This window comes from Arachis hypogaea, chromosome 12 (genome assembly GCF_003086295.3).
Source record: "Arachis hypogaea cultivar Tifrunner chromosome 12, arahy.Tifrunner.gnm2.J5K5, whole genome shotgun sequence".
In the NCBI taxonomy this organism is placed as follows: Eukaryota; Viridiplantae; Streptophyta; class Magnoliopsida; order Fabales; family Fabaceae; genus Arachis; species Arachis hypogaea.
In genome coordinates, this window is record NC_092047.1 from 73366689 (window position 1) to 73383135 (window position 16447).

Consider the following 16447-nt stretch of genomic DNA (forward strand, 5'->3'; position numbering starts at 1 on the left):
GTGAAGGTGTCAAGTGAAAACTTGAGACTGAGCGGTTAAAGTCAAGGTCCAAAGCAGAAAGAAGAGTGTGCTTAAGAACTCTGGACACCTCTAATTGGGGACTTTAGCAAAGCTGAGTCACAATCTAAAAGGTTCACCTAATTATGTGTCTGTGGCATTTATGTATCCGGTGGTAATACTGGAAAACAAAGTGCTTAGGGCCACGGCCAAGACTCATGAAATAGCTGTGTTCAAGAATCATCATACTGAAATAGGAGAATCAATAACACTATCTGAATTCTAAGTTCCTATAGATGCCAATCACTCTGAGCTTCAATGGATAAAGTGAGATGCCAAAACTGTTGGGAAGCAAAAAGCTACTAGTCCCGCTCATCTAATTAGAATCTGAGCTTCTCTCAAAACTCTGAGATATTATTGCTTCTCAACCTATTAGTCTTCTATTTTATTTTTCTAGTTGCTTAAGGACAAGCAACAGTTTAAGTTTGGTGTTGTGATGAGCGGATATTTTATACGCTTTTTGGGGTTAAATTCATATAGTTTTTAGTATGTTTTAGTGAGTTTTTAGTTTGTTTCCATTAGTTTTTAGGAAAAATTCATATTTCTGGACTTTACTATGAGTTGTGTATTTTTCTGTAATTTCAGGTATTTTTCTGGCTGAAATTGAGGGAGCTGAGCAAAAATCTGATTCAGGCTAAAAAAGGACTGCTGATGCTGTTGGATTCTGACCTCCCTGCACTCAAAGTGGATTTTCTGGAGATACAGAACTCGAAATGGCGCACTTCCAATTGCGTTGGAAAGTAGACATCCAGAGCTTTCCAGCAATATATAATAGTCCATACTTTGTTCAAGGATAGACGATGTAAACTGGCATTCAACGCCAGTTCTCTGCCCAATTCTGGCGTCCAGCGCCAGAAAAGGATTAAAAGTTGGAGTTCAACGCCAGAAATGGATCCAAACCTGGCGTTGAATGCCCAAAACAGCCTTATGCACGTGAATTGTTTAAGTCTCAGCCCCAGCACACACCAAGTGGGCCCCAGAAGTGGATCTCTGCACCATCTGTCATAGTCTACTCACTTTTTGTAAACCTAGGCTACTAGTTTAGTATTTAAACAACTTTTAGAAAATTATTTTGCATCTCATGACATTTCAGATCTGAACTTTGTACTCTTTGACGGCATGAGTCTCTAAACTCCATTGTTGGGGGTGAGGAGCTCTGCTGTGTCTCAATGAATTAATGCAAGTATTTCTGTTTTCTATTCAAACATGCGTGTTCCTATTTAAGATATCCATTCGCGCCTTACTATGGAGAAGGTGATGATCAGTGACACTCATCACCTTTCTCAATCCACGAACGTGTGTCTGACAATCACCTCCGTTCTACATCAGATTGAATGAATATCTCTTAGATTCCTTAATCAGAATCTCCGTGGTATAAGCTAGATTGATGGCGGCATTCATGAGAATCCGGAAAGTCTAAACCTTGTCTGTGGTATTCCGAGTAGGATTCAGGGATTGAATGACTGTGACGAGCTTCAAACTCGCGAGTGCTGGGCGTAGTGACAGACGCAAAAGGAGGGTGAATCCTATTCCAGCATGATCGGGAACCTCAGATGATTAGCCGTGCTGTGACAGAGCATTTGGACCATTTTCACAAGAGGAGGGGATGTAACCATTGACAACGGTGATGCCCCAACACACAACTTGCCATAGAAGGACGTGCGTGCGTGAATCAGAGGACAAAGGAAAGCAGAGATTCAGAAGACAAAGCATCTCCAAAGCTCCAACATATTCTCCATTACTGCATAACAAGTAACCTTTAACCCATGCTCTCTTGTTTATTCGCAATTCAACTGATAAATACAATTGACTTCCTGACTAAGAATTGCAAGATAACCATAGATTGCTTCAAACCAACAATCTCCGTGGGATTCGACCCTTACTCACGTAAGGTATTACTTGGACGACCCAGTGCACTTGCTGGTTAGTGGTACGAGTTGTGAAAAGTGTGATTCACAATTCGTGTACCAATGATCTGAGTAGACTACTACCTTAGTACCAAGTAAATAGGCTCAGAATTTATCCAGAGCAAAAACAATAGCTAAAAGCTCTTTTTCAGCAGTAGTATAATTAGATTGAGTAGCATCTAAAGTCTTAGATGCATAAGCAATTACAAAAGGATCCTTACCTTCGCGCTGAGCCAACGCCGCTCTTACTGCATGGTTGGAAGCATCACACATAATTTCAAATGGCTGGCTCTAGTCTGGTCCTCTCACAATTGGGGCTTGAGTCAGGGTGATCTTCAGCTTATCAAACGCTTGCATACAATCCTCACTGAACTCGAACTCAATATCTTTCTGCAGCAATCTGGATAAAGGCAGTGCTACCTTACTGAAGTCCTTAATGAATCTCCTGTAAAAACCTGCGTGGCCAAGGAACGAACGGACTTCCCTCACGGAGGAGGGGTAAGGTAAACTAGAAATAACATCCACCTTTGCTAGATCTACAGAAATGCCAGTATTAGACACAACATGTCCTAGTACAATTCCTTGTTTTACCATAAAGTGACATTTTTCAAAATTTAATACAAGGTTGTTACTAACACACCTGTCTAACACTCTAGATAAACTATCCAAGCAAAGGCCAAATGAATCACCATATATACTAAAATCATCCATAAAAACCTCCATACAGTTCTCAATGAGATCAGAGAAAAGACTCATCATGCATCTTTGGAAAATACCTGGTGCATTGCATAAACCAAAAGGCATTCTTTTATAAGCATATGTTACAAAGGGACATGTAAAAGTAGTCTTTTCTTGATCTTTAGGAGCTATATGAATTTGAAAATATCCTGTATAACCATCTAAAAAACAATAATGAGATTTACCTGACAGGCGATCAAACATTTGATCAATGAATGGCAAGGGGTAATGATCCGTGCGAGTGGCTTGGTTGAGACGCCTATAGTCAATGCAAACTCTCCATGAATTTTTCACTCTAGTTGTCAGGAGCTCTCCATGCTCATTTCTTATTGTTGTGACTCCAGACTTCTTGGGCACCACTTGTACTGGATTTACCCATTCACAGTCTAAAATGGGGTAAATGATATCTGCTTCAAGTAGTCTGGTTACTTCTTTCTTGACAACTTCTAAGATGATAGGATTTAATCTTCTTTGAGGTTGACGGACAGGCTTTGCTCCCTCTTCTAAGAATATTTTGTGTTCACAAACTTGGGGACTGATGCCTACTATATCCGCCAAGCTCCATCCAATTGCTTTCTTATGTTTTCTCAGCACATTAAGCAGTTGCTCTTCTTGTTGAGAGATGAGTTCCCTTGCAATGATAACTGGGAACTTCTGCTTATCCTCAAGGTAAGCATACTTGAGGTGTGGAGGAAGAGGCTTTAATTCCAATTTCTGCTCATAGCTAGGCTCTGGATCATCTGGGGCTGGTGATAATGGTAAAGGGTCTTCATTGTTTTCAGAAAGTGTCCCCACACTTGGACCTTGCTCCATGTGCTTCTCTTCCATTTCTTCTTGGTGAACTTCAGCTACAGTTTCATCAATAATGTCGCACTGAAAGTTAGAATGATCTTCTGGAGGATGCTTCATAGCTTCATTTAAACTGAATTTCACTGTTCTGCCATCTATCTCAAAGGAGTAAGTTTCTGAGAATGCATCCAGCTTGAACTTTGAAGTCTTTAGGAATGGTCTTCCAAGCAGGATTGATGATGGTCTTCCTGAGTCATTAGGGAGAATTTCCAGGATATAGAAGTCAATAGGAAATGTGAGCCCCTTAATGCTCACTAATACATCTTTAGCAATTCCAACTACTATAATAATGCTTTTATCTGCTAACACAAAACGAGCTGCCGACCTTTTTAAGGGAGGGAGCCTCAAGGTACATATATAGACAATGGCATTATACTAACACATGCTCCTAAATCACACATGTAGTCAGAAAAAATTACACTCCAATGGTATAGTTAACCATACATGGACCTAGGTCACTACATTTTTCAGGGATACCTCCCATTAAAGCAGATATAGAACTACCTAAAGGAATAGTTTCTAATTCATTAATCTTATCCTTATGTATGCATAAATCTTTTAGAAACTTTGCGTATTTAGGTACCTGCTGAATAACATCAAAAAGGGGAACAGTTACCTCAACCTTTTTGAATATTTCTACCATTTTGGGATCAAGTTCCATCTGCTTCCTGGATTTCTTTGCCAGGTGTGGAAATGGGATAGGAATGGCGTCCTGTGCAGCCTCTGCATCCTTTGGTGTTTTGTTCTGTGGTTGAGCTGCTTCTTCTTCAACTATGTCTTGTACGTCCTCTTCCTCTTCAGCATCTTCCACTTCCACTACATCCTCAGTTGGGACATGTTCTGATAGGCTTGGCTCCTCCTGGTTCCTCTCCTGCAATGTAGTTTCGGACCTTAAAGTGATATCATTGATGCCACCTTTGGGATTAGGTAGGGGTTGAGAAGGAATTCCACTGGAGCTTGAAGGCAGTGGAATTTGGTGATGAATCTAACCGGGAGACGAGAGCTTGTAAAATGGCAGTCATACCATTTAAAGTAGAGTTTAACTGTGTCTGCATGTCTTGTTGCCCTTGTGCAAGAGAACGGAGCATCTCGTTATTTGATGAGTAATTGGAGCAAGTGATCTAAGGAACCTGCTGTTGGTTTTACTGGAATCCTTGAGATTGTCTTAGGTGAGGTGCTCTGTAAGACTGGTTCTGATTCTGCTTTGTTGTTAATGTTGTTATTCCACCTCTGGTTTCCATTGTTATCTCTGCCTCCTCTGTTATAGTTGTCCCTCCAATTATGGTTAGAATTATCTCTCCAACCTTGGTTGGAGTTATCCTGCCATCCTTGGTTATGGTTTCCACCTTGGTTGTAATTGCCGCCTTGTTGGTTGTATCCTTGATTCGGGCGGTCATAGAAGTTATGGGTAGCTGCCACAGTGTTGTCTTCCTGTTGGAGCTGTGGACATTCATCAGTGTTATGACTATAATCAGCACAGATTCCACATACTCTTTGGGGAACTAACTGTTGGCTCTGTTGTGGTGGGTGAGGCTGAGCTTGTTGTTGTTGGTTCAACTGCATCTGCTTCCGTTGGTTGGTCATTTCACATATACTCTGTGTAAGAGCAGTAGTCTCAATGCTAGAGGAAACCTCTGCAACAGCTTTTGAGTGGCTACGCCTCGGTCTGTCATTCCTAGTTGACTCAGCTAAGTCGCTGATCAGTTACCATGCTTCATCTGCGGTTCTGTACTTTTTCGTAGAACCATTACTAGCACCTTCCAGTGTAGTTTTATCCTGGGGATTCATGCCTTGAGTGAAGTAGCTGATCAACACTAGTCTATCAATCATGTGATGGGGGCATGCGTCTAGAAGATTCTTAAAATGCTCCCAGTATTCATAGAGAGTCTCTCTGAGTCACCTTGAACAATGCAGGAGATCTCTTTTCTCAGTCTATCTGTGACTTCAGCTGGAAAGTATTTTTCCAAAAATTCTCTCTTGAGTGTATCCCAGTTGGTAACAATCGCTTCAGGTTGGGAGTAGTACCACTCCCTTGCCTTTTCCTCAAGAGAAAATGGAAAGGCAGTTAACAGAATAGAAGTTTTATCTGTACCATTATGCCTAATAGTAGAACAGGCTGTCTGGAAATCCCTAAGGTGCTTAATAGGATCTTGAGCAGGTAAGCCATGAAACTTGGGCATCAAGTTGATTAGTACAGTCTTCAATTCAAAATCTACAGCCAGGTTTGGATGATGTACTTGATAAGGTTGCAGTGTAAAATCTGGGGCTCCAGCTTCCTAGAGAGTAATTCTCCTAGGTTCTGCCATGTCACCTGCACGTGAATCAACTGAATCAGTAGTAAATGAGCTTGTCCCACTCTCAGAAGGCGGTTTAGATTCGCCCTCAGATGAGACCGGTGAATCGATAACAATCACTTCTCCACCCTCATAGGCTAACCGACGTCGAGCTCACCTAATACGTGAAAGAGTTCTTTCAATTTCAGGATCAAAAGTGGCAAAGCTCAGATCAGGTAATGAATGCGTCATTCAATGAGAAAGACGTGTAGCTCATGGTAACAGAAATAAAAATAAAATATGCAAATAAAATAAAATATGTACACTAATTAATAATGTAGCACACTATTGCAACTCCCCGGCAACGGCGCCAAAAATTGATGAGAGGGCAGAAATTAGACAAATTAAAGGAGTCTTAATAAGAGAAATGCATTGCGAGTATAACTCTCAACCAGCTAAAGTCTGCTTCACCAATTTAAAAAGGGGTTGCACAAATTTTAGAAATAAAAATACTGGGAGTATGAGTCCCAGGTCGTCTCCCAACGAGTTGCAGGAAAGAGTGCTATTTTATTAACTAGAAGTTTTCCAGAAAAGTTGAGTTTTGATAATGAGTAAAAATAATTGTAGATTAAAGCAATAAAACTAAGAATTATTATTAATATTAAAAGGCCTTGACTGGGGGAATGATTAATTGGAAGTTCTATTCTTGTTGGAATCTTCTCAAGTGTAGTGTAAAGAGGTTATTGTTTTCATTTAGTTAACCCTTACTAAATAAAAGAAAGTCAAGTGATTGAGCTAACTCTTACTCGCAAATCCTAGTCCTCTCCCTTGGGAAGGTCTAGCGTTAGTAGGTAAAGAATTAGCCAACAACGTCCAATTTAACTAAGCACTTGAGCATTCCAACTCAAGTGTCTCCTCTTAATCAACCCCCCATGTCAAGTAGGAAATCTACTCCATTGACATGGAATTAATACTCATAAAAATATAAGAAGACATAAAAATATAAAAGTAACTCTGTATATTAATAAATTCAAAATGCAACATATTTAATTGAATAGGGTCAATGAGCAACTAATAAGAGTAAAGGAATAAGGAAACAAACTAAAGAATGTCTTCACGGAGGTAATGAATCTTCAGCATCCAAAAATACAAAGCAAAAGCATAAACTACTAATGTAAAGCTAATCTAGATTCAGATCTGAAACTGAAAGCAATCCTAATATCGATGTATCTGAATATGTGTGTATGCGTCTCGAGTCTCTGCATGTTCCCTAGCTTTAATCTGTGTTTCTGGGCCGAAAATTGGGTTAAAACGCGGCCTAAAATCGCCCCCAGCGTATTCTGTTATTTCTGCAGATTGCGCAGGTCACGCGTACGCGTCGTCCACGCGTTCGCGTCATTCGGCTTGTCACGCATTCGCGTCGTCCACGCGTTCGTGTCATTCGTGCAGACTCCACTCCACGCGTTTGCGTCAGGCACGCGTTCGTGTCACTACGATTTCTTCATTTCACGCGCTCGCGTGAGCCATGTGATCGCATCAGTGTTCGCTGGTCATCTCCTTAGTTTCTTGTGTTCCTTCTATTTTTGCAAGCTTCCTCTCTATTCTCCAAGCCATTCCTGCCCTATGAAGTCTAAAACACTTAACACACGGATCACGGCATCGAGTGGTATAAAGGAGAGTTAAAATGTACTAATTAAATGTTTCTAGGAAGCAAGTTTTCAACCATAAACAATATTAGGAAGGAATTGTAATATCATGCTAATCATATGAATAAGTATGTAAAGACTTGATAAAACCACTCAATTAAACATAATATAAATCATAAAATAATACTTTATCAATTGTTAGTTACAGTATCTATGAGGTTTTGGGCTTCCTCAGCTGTCTTCATGAGTTGTAATGAACCTCCTGCTGAATAATCAAGAGCTTCTTGAGCCCTCAGTGTCAATCCTTCATAGAAATTTTGGAGTTTATCCCATTCATTGAACATCTCTGGTGGACACTTTCTGATCAAGGCTTTGTATCTTTCCCAGGCATCATATAGTGATTCTCCATCCAATTGAGTGAATGTTTGCACCTCTATCTTCAATCTAATGATCCTCTGAGGTGGGTAGAATTTGGCTAGGAATTTGCTCACTAAATCTTCCCAATTATTGATGCTTTCCTTGGGAAATGTCTCTAGCCATTGAGAAGCCTTGTCCCTTAAGGAAAATGAAAACAGCAACAGTTTGTAGATATCTGGATGCACACCATTGGTTTTAATAGTTTCACAAATCCTCAGAAAGATGGATAAGTGTTGGATTGGATCTTCAAGTGGACCTCTTCCATAGGAACAGTTGTTCTGCACCAAAGTAATAAGTTGAGGCTTCAACTCAAAATTGTTTGCATGAACATTGGGAGTTAGTATGCTGCTCCCTCAGTTTCTTGGATTGGGGAAGGTGTAAGAAGCTAGGACTCTCCTTTGAGGTAGGCCATTGTTGTTGGCCATATCCTCAGGGTGATTTGGGATGTTATCCTCCATCTCTTGATCCTCTTCTTTTGATGCTTCTTCTCCAATAATTCCCTTTCCTCTTGCTTCTCTTCTTCTTCTCAGTAATGTTCTCTCTAGCTCAGAATCAAAGGAGGTGGATTCACCTCTCCTTCCTCCCTGCATACAAACAACACCAGAAAATGAAAATAAGACACTCTACTGCTAGAGTGTGGTTAAGGTTAGTTGAAACAAAATCTCAAGCAGTTAAAATGCTTAACAAAAGAAAGAAAAATTGCTTAATCTAGATTATCACCTACTTAATCATTGTCAATCTAAATCAATCCCCGGCAATGGCGCCAAAAACTTGATGAGGGAAAAACGATTCTACACAAAACTCACTGGCAAGTGTACCGGGTCGCATCAAGTAGTAATTATTCACAAGAGTGAGGTCGATCCCACAGGGATTGATGGATTGAGCAACTTTAGTATGGTGATGAATTTAGTTAAGCGAATATTTGATGATTTGAGTGAATTTTAATCAACAGAAGTGAAATTGCAGAAAGCTAAAGTGCATAAGGTAAATTGGCATAAAAGTAAAGTGCAGAAGAGGTAATTTGCAGAAACTTAAAGTGCAAGAAATTAAAAGAGCTGAAACTTAAATTGCAAGAAAAGTAAATAACTGAAACTTAAAGTGCAAGTAATATAAATTGCTGAATCTAAATTGTTGGGAAACTTAAATTGCATGAATAGTAAAGGGATTTGGGTATTGGGAATCAAAACAAAACTGGAAATAGAAATTGACAATTGTAGTAGAATAATGACAACAGAATGAAAATGTAAATCTCAATTGCTCTCTTAACAAAACAGAAAACAGGAAATTGCAAATGAAATGAAAGTGAAAGAAAAGCTAAGATCAGATCTCAAATTCTTCAAAATACAAAAGGGGAAAGTAAGAGATGACTCCAGATTGAAGGAATTCAAAAGAATTCTTCAATCCAAGTTCCAGATCCAAAACAGAAAGTAAAAGATTGCAGAAGAGAAAAAATGAAAATAGAAAAGAAAATTTAGATCTGATCTCAATTTTAAATTCTAGAAATTGAAAACTAAAAAGAGAGAGCCCCTTGAAATTAAATTCCTATCTATATATACACTTTCTATTTCAGGTCTTCAGCACTTGGAGTGGGCTTTTTGGTCTTGCATGAAATGGATCGAAATGGCCATTTGTTGCAGCTTCAGGTGAACGTAGCGTTCTCAAATTGAACGTAATGTTCTTTCACCGACGCGGGCGCATCCTGTGTGCATGCGCGTCCCTTGCATTTTTCCCCAACGACGCGGGCGCGTACTGTGCGCGAGCGCGTCCTTCAGTAGCATTCATTAACTGAACACTCCGTTCATGCCATGAATGCTATGTCCGCGTGCGCGCCTTGTGCGCTTGCGCGTCCCTGGCATTCCTCATCATTGGAGCGAGCGCGTACTGTGCGCGAGCGCGTCCTTGAGCAGCGTTGATTAACTGAACGCTCCGTTCGCGCTATGAACGCTATGTACGCGTGCGCACCTTGTGCGCTTGTGCGTGTATGGAAACATATCAATTCTGCATTCCAGCGTCTTTTACTCGTCTGCGTCCATCACCACTTTTATTTCATCGGCGCGGGCGCGGCATGTGCACGTGCGCGTCGATTCCCTTTTTCAAGTTCCCACTCTTAAAGTGTCGCAGGCGTTCACTCGAAATGAACGTAGCATTCATTGTTGGTGAACGCTAATCCTCGATGCACACGGCTGCGCCATGTGCGCGTGCGCGTGGATCTCTTATGAGCGGATAATTTATACGCTTTTTGGCATTATTTTTACATAGTTTTCAGTATGATTTAGTTAGTTGTTAGTATATTTTAATTAGTTTTTAAATAAAAATCACATTTCTGGACTTTACTATGAGTGTGTGCATTTTTCTGTGATTTCAGGTAATTTCTGGCGGAAATTGAGGGACTTGAGCAAAAATCAGATTCAGAGGTTGAAGAAGGACTGCAGATGCTGTTGGATTCTGACTTCCCTTCACTCAAAGTAGATTTTCTAGAGCTACAAGAGTCCAAATGGCGCGCTCTCAATTGTGTTGGAAAGTAGATATCCAGGGCTTTCCAGAAATATATAATAGTTCATACTTTTCTCGAGTTTAGATGATGCAAACTGGCGTTCAACGCCAGCTCTCTGCCTTATTCTGGAGTTAAACGCTAGAAACAGGTTGCAAAGCAGAGTTAAACACCAGAAATAGGTTACAAACTGGCATTTAACTCCAAGAAAGACCTCTACACGTGAAAGCTTCAATGCTCAGCCCAAGCACACACCAAGTGGGCCTGGAAGTAGATTTCTGCATCATTCACTCATTTCTGTAAACCCTAGTAACTAGTCTAGTATAAATAGGACTTTTTACTATTGTATTTACATCTTTAGTTTTATCTTTGGATTATCTTTTGATCCTTGGATCACGTTTTAGGGGCTGGCCATTCGGCCATGCCTGGACCTTGTTCTTATGTATTTTCAACGGTAGAGTTTCTACACACCATAGATTAAGGTGTGGAGCTCTGCTGTTCCTCATGAAGTAATGCAAAGTACTACTGTTTTTCTATTCTATTCAAGCCTATTTCTTCTCTAAGATATTCATTCGGACACAAGAACATGATGAATGTGATGATTATGTGACGCTCATTATCATTCTCACTTATGAACGCGTGCCTGACAAACACTTCCGTTCTACATGCAAACAAGCTTGAATGTGTTTCTCTTAGCCTCCTGATCGTGAGATCAGAGTCTTCGTGGTATAGGCTAGAACTATTGGCGGCCATTCTTGAGGTCCGGAAAGTCTAAACCTTGTCTGTGGTATTTCGAGTAGGATCCGGGAAGGGATGGCTGTGACGAGCTTCAAACTCGCGAGTGCTGGGCGTAGTGACAGACGCAAAAAGATTACTGAATCCTATTCCAGTATGATTGAGAACCGACAGATGAATAGCCGTGCGGTGACAGCGCATCTTGGACCATTTTCACTAAGAGGATGGGAAGTAGCCATTGACAACGGTGATACCCTACACAAAGCTTGCCATAGAAATGAGTGGGAATGGTTGGATGAAGACAGCAGGAAAGCAGAGGTTCAGGAGGAACGAAAGCATCTCTATACGCTTATCTGAAATTCTCACCAAAGAATTACATAAGTATCTTTATCCTATTTTATGTTTTATTTATCTTTTAATTATTAAAACTCTATAACCATTTGAATAACGTGTGCGAAGGACCTAGAGGCAACGTTGGTGGCAACGTTTGTGCCACTAACATTGAGGTTAACGTGGCTTTTACTTAGGAACGTTAGTGAGAAAGTTGATTGTCACTAACGTTCTCGAACTCATATTTTCACTAAACGTTAACAACCCTAACGTCCTGAGCTAAAATCTCTGCTCACTTCACACTTTCTCTCTGCAAGTACAGCCAAGCCCAAATGAAGAAGAGAACTGCTTCAAACTCAAGATCCAAAGGCCCAAGACTTGAAGAACCAACTAGAAGATGAGAAGAGTAGTATATATATGAGTAGCTTTGAATTATTTTAGGGAGTTGCTGGGAGTTGGAAAATAGCATAGAACTACTTCCTGTATTTTACTTTCTTTTCTCTTCTAGTTTTCATCATGTATTCTCCATCTTTGTTTTCATTTTCCAGAGCTATGAACAACTAAACCCCTTTCATTGGGTTAGGGAGCTCTGTTGTAATTTGATGGATCAATACTAGTTTTCATTATTCTTCTTCTATCTTTTCTCTTGATTTTACTTGAAAGCTTTCGATCTTCATCCAATTGGGTAGTTATCTTGGAAAAGAAACTATTCATACTTGGATCTCTTCTGAACCTTGGAAGAGGAATGAAGAGATCAAGCTAGAAATGCTTTCTCATGCTGGACCAAATTGGGTTTGGATGGATATGTGACTATAATCCTCTCAATGCTTGATTTGGGAAATGCATGTGGTATAATCAGTGACCATACTTCATCTCTTCTCATGAGCAATTGACCAAGGAATTGGCTATTGATCAAGATTTGAGAGATTGAATTACAAGAAATTGTAATTCAATCACTTAAGATTTCCAAGGAGATCAATGAGTGCATTGATTGAGGAAGAGATGTAAATGAGATTGATCCGGAGAATGTAACATCTCCTAAGCCCAATGAACTCCCCATTTCTGATCTTACCCATTCTCTTTAATTTCTGTCATTTACATTTATGAGCAATTCCCCCATTCCCATTTAAGATTCTGCAATTTACTTTCTGTCATTTACTTTCCCGCATTTAACTTTTTGCAATTCACAACTCAATTTCTGATTCGCTCAACTAGAACATTCCTCTAATTAAAGTTGCTTGATCAATCAATCCTTGTAGGATTCGACCTCACTCTATTGTGAGTTTTTACTTGACGACAAATTCGGTACACTTGCCGAAGGAAATTTGTTATGAGAATTATGCTATAATTACCTGTGTGCTAAGAATGATGAGAATTCTCATGACTTTAGCAAGGCTTTGATGTATGTATTGGTTGATGACAGGTGAAGGAAAGTATGGGAGGAAGTTAAAGAAGGAGCATGGAATGGATGAACAAGAAGTAACGTTGGTGGCAAGTTGGACCATGACGAATCGGATTTCCTGTCGGTAAAGAAATTCACAATTATATGATCGCGTTGTAAGTATAGCTTCTAAACCAACAAAAATTCCTTTCGTACAAATGTTTGTTTGTCACTTAAACAAAACCCAATAAAATTGATAACCGAAGTATTGAAACCTCGGGTCGCCTTCTCAAGGAATTGCAGGGAGGTATGAATTATTATTGGTTATGAGTAAAAATGTATTTTTGGGTTTTTGAAATAAGGAACATGTAATTTAAATGGAAAGAGAAATAAATTAATAATTATAAAATAAACTCTAGGCAAGGTATGAGAATTTGAAAGTCCTATCCTAGTTATCCTTATCGATGGTGATGAGAATTGAGTTTTAATCCCACTTAGTTAACCTTTACTAAAGCAAAGGAAAGTCAAGTGGACTAATTAGTTTGATCCTCAAGTCCTAGCCAACTCCTAAGAAAGGACTAGAGTTATCGGAATTTAATTCAATTAGCAAAAATAACAATTATCAATCACGATGAGTTTGATAACTCAAGAGTCTCCAATAAATCAATTAAAGCCAAGAATATAGAAAGCTAAATAAGAATCATAAATCTGAAATACCTCAATTGAATTAATAATAGAAAATCAATCTAAACATAGAGAGTTCATAAACTAAATTGATAAAATAAATAAAAGGAACATTGAACCTAGAATTTGAGAAGAAGAAATCCTAAATCCTTTAAGAGGAATCCTAATCCTAAATCCTAAGAGAGAGGAGAGAACCTCTCTCTCTAAAAACTACATCTAAATTATGAAAAGTGAATAATGGAAGACATGTTGTTGAACGGATGCATTCCCCCACTTTATAGCCTATAATCTGTGTTTTCTGGGCCAAAAACTGGGTCAAAAACAGCCCAGAAATTGCCCCCAGCATATTCTGGTACGTACAAGTCACAGGAAAGTGACGCGGAAGCGTCATCCACGCATTTGCGCGGATTGGGTTTTTGCCAGGTCACGCGGGAAAGTGACGCGGAAGCGTCGTCGCCTGGCTTCGGGGAAGCTATGGCAAATTATATATCGTTGCGAAGCCCCCAAACGTTAGCTTTCCAATGCAACTAGAACTGCATTACTTGGACCTCTGTAGCTCGAGTTATGACCGTTTGAGTGCGAAGAGGTTAGGCTGGACAGCTTAGCAGTTCCTTCAGCTTCTTGTATTCCTTCTACTTTTGCATGCTCCCTTTCCATCCTCTGAGCCATTCCTGTCCTGTAATCTCTGAAATCACTTAACACACATATCACGGCATCAAATAGTAATAAAAGAGGATTAAAGTTAGTAATTTAAAGGCCCAGGAAACATGTTTTCAATCATAGCACAAAATCAGGAAGGAAAATGTAAAACATGCGATTAGTATGAATAAGTGGGTAAAGTGTTGATAAAAACCACTCAATTGAGCACAAGATAAACCATAAAATAGTGGTTTATTAGACCACCAACGTTGCCTCAAATGTTGAGAGGGAGGCAGAGCAAGTTTCTGTATAGTTTGCTAGTGCCTGCATTGGAGGGAACGTTGGCAAGCCAACGTTACCCCCAACGTTGTGATAAAATCAGCTTTCTGGAGATTTAGAAAATTTGTAGCGACGCGCACGCGTACTATACACGCACGCATGGATTGAAAATTTTGACAATCCACGCGCACGCGTGGGTGACGCGTATGCGTGGAAGGGTAACGTTGGACAAACAACGCTACCTCAAACGTGGGTGGCCAACATGCGCGATCTTGATATCAAAATTAGAACTTGAAAAAGTGCAACGACGCGCACGCGTCTATAGCGCGTACGTGTGGGTTTAACTTTTGAGAATCCGCGCGCTCGCATGCTATACGCGCATGCGTGGATTGGAAATTCTGACAATCCACGTGCACACGTAGCTGATGCGTACGCGTGGATAGGCCAACGTTGGAGGGAACGTTGCCAGTCCAACGCTGAGGCCAACGTTCTTCTAAAAGCATTTGAAACTGGAATTGGGATTTTTGCATCCATGTGCACGCGTGGCGTACGCGCACGTATGGATGCGTATTATGACCCCAAGGGCGCAAACGCGCAAGGCACGCGTACGCGTGGGTAGAAAAACGTTGGCACTCCAACGTTGAATCAAACGCCAATAACAGCAAGCAGAACTGAATTTTCAAAGGGGTGTTTGAATCAATGTTGGCCCCCCAAACGTGGACTCAAACATGCTGCATCAGAACTTTACAATTCAAGCAGATCTCTTCTCAACAACAAGGGAAACCAATTGGAACAACTTCAACCCAATTCAATCAAGGCTAAAAGCCAAATTTAGAGATTGAAGATCAATGGAAGAAAGTGTATAAATAGCTTAGAATTTAAGATAGAGGAGTTTTTTTTTTGGAGAGATCTTGACACTTTGCTAATTTTAATTTTCTACAAGTCTTTTAATTCTGCCATGTATCTTTCAATTCCATTTTACATTTTGAGAGCTATGAACAACTAAACCCCTTTCATTGGGTTAGGGAGCTCTATTGTAATTCAATGGATCAATAATAGTTTTCATATTCTTTTTCTATCTTTTCTCTTGATTTTTGTTAGAAAGCTTTCGATCTAAATTTCAGTGGATAGTTGTCTTGACAGAGAAGCTATCCACAATTGGGATTCCTCTGATCCTTGAGAGAGGGATGAGGAATTCATGCTAGAAATGCTTTCTCACATTGGATTAGATTGGGGGTTGGATGGATATTGTGATATTTAATCCTACCAATACTTTGATCTATGAATTTGTGTGGTCTAATCAGTTACCGAACTTCAACTTTTCCCATGAGTAATTAAATCAAGACATTGGGCAATTGTTCATGTTTAGAGAGATTGTGAGCCAAGAAATTGGGATCCAATCATCTAAGATTGCCAAGTAAAGTCAATGAATGCAATAATATAGGAAGAGATGAAAATAATTTGATCCGGAGAGTTCAATATCTCCTGAAACCCAATGAATCCCCATCTCTGATCTACCCATTTTATTTACATTCTGCTCTTTAATTTCATGCTTAACCCTATTCCCATTTAATTTCTTGCGATTTAAGCTTCTGTCATTTAATTTCTCACACTTTAATTTTTGTCATTTAATTTCTTGCAATTTAAGTTTCCCGCCAAATTTACATTCTGCAATCTCAGCCCAATTTTGATTTCGCTCAACTAGCACAATTCTCCAATTAAAATTGATCAACCAACCAATCCCTGTGGGATTCGACCTCACTCTACAGTGAGTTTTTACTTGACGACGAATCCGGTGCACTTGCCGGTAGGAAATTGTTGAGAGACAGTTTTCAACTTGAATGGATGACAGGAAAAGGAATATATCCAGAGATCCCTTTTCAACTACCTGATGATGAATGCCCAGAAATAAGAGCCAAGATCAGGAAGAGGAAATGGGAAGCGCTTACCTCACCAATCACCAGGATTAATGCAAACATCATAACGGGTTTTATGCTAACACTGCAAGGCTGGATACAACC

General features: G+C 39.8%; 1 non-coding gene across 1 annotated transcript; it reads left to right on the top strand.

Annotated features, from left to right (window-relative positions):
- Positions 1 to 5375: 5375 nt before the first annotated feature.
- Positions 5376 to 5485, top strand: LOC112731485 (small nucleolar RNA R71). The gene has a single exon (XR_003167259.1). It is a non-coding gene; the product is annotated as a small nucleolar RNA R71 (small nucleolar RNA).
- Positions 5486 to 16447: the final 10962 nt, after the last annotated feature.